The sequence below is a fragment of the Anolis carolinensis genome, unplaced genomic scaffold (genome assembly GCF_035594765.1).
Source record: "Anolis carolinensis isolate JA03-04 unplaced genomic scaffold, rAnoCar3.1.pri scaffold_14, whole genome shotgun sequence".
NCBI classification, from domain to species: domain Eukaryota; kingdom Metazoa; phylum Chordata; class Lepidosauria; order Squamata; family Dactyloidae; genus Anolis; species Anolis carolinensis.
In genome coordinates, this window is record NW_026943825.1 from 4013969 (window position 1) to 4015122 (window position 1154).

General features: G+C 30.6%; 1 protein-coding gene across 1 annotated transcript in view; it reads right to left on the bottom strand.

Annotated features, from left to right (window-relative positions):
* LOC100557009 (inositol-trisphosphate 3-kinase B) overlaps window positions 1-889 on the bottom strand; it is a 22035-nt gene extending 21146 nt beyond the window's left edge. Inside the window, exon 1 of the mRNA XM_062964787.1 lies at window positions 714-889. The gene's annotated coding sequence lies outside the window, so the exon portion shown is untranslated. The remainder of the gene's footprint in view (window positions 1-713) is intronic.
* Window positions 890-1154: the final 265 nt, after the last annotated feature.

The window sequence follows — 1154 nt, forward strand, 5'->3', positions numbered from 1 at the left end:
TCTATTATTATTAGTATTATTACATTTATTATTTTTCTCTATCATTATTGGTATTATTACATGTATTCTTTTTCTCTATCATTATTGGTATTATTACATTTATTCTTTTTCTCTATTATTGCATTTATTTTACTCTATTTTTATTATTATTAATAATACAATTTCACTCTCATCTTATTATTATTGCATTTGTTATTTTACTCTATTTATTATTATGTATACACATACCTATGTGTATATATTATATATATATATATATATATATATATATATATATATATATATATATATATATATATATATATATATAAATTAGCCTCCCCACATAAAGCAGTACCTAAATTTCCTACTTGATAGATGCAGCTATCTTTTTATACCTATATATATATAAAGGTATATAATTTATATATATATATAAATTAGCCTCCCCACATAAAGCGGTACCTAAATTTCCTACTTGATAGATGCAGCTATCATATATATATATATCTCAACCCCACTTGCCTAGTTTCCAGCAGACCTCAGAACCTCTGAGGATGCCTGCCATAGATGTGGGCGAAACGTCAGGAGAGAATGCTTCTGGAACATAGTCAGACAGCCCAGGAAACTGACAGCAAACCACAGATTTCTTGTTTGTTTTCAGGGATACCCACACACACATATACATACCATTAGGCAATATTACCCCCCCCCCCCAAGTTTCAGTCCCTTACCTTTCAAGCTTTAATCCAATAGATTGCAGATTGCAGCCCCATCTTTGGTCCCGAAGGCTCTAGCTCTTGAAACTCCCCCCAAAAAGGCGGAGATACGGTATATATAAGCCGTGCAAAAAAATAAAAAAAATTAAAAAGAGGGGGGCAGGATGAGCTGACAAAGCAGCGCCCCTCTTTTCCCTTAAGAAAAATCTTGTCTAGTGCTGCCATCTAGTGTTCAGTAGGGAAATTGCACCTCATTTGAAAAAAAAGCCCAAGATCTATCATAGGATCATAGAGTTGGAAGAGACCTCATGGGCCTTTATTATTATTATTATTATTATTATTATTATTATTATTATTATTATTATTATTATTATTATTATTATTATTATTATTATTATTATTATTATCAACACAACGATGTTGTATGACACAGCAAACAAGATAGAGATGCTGGAT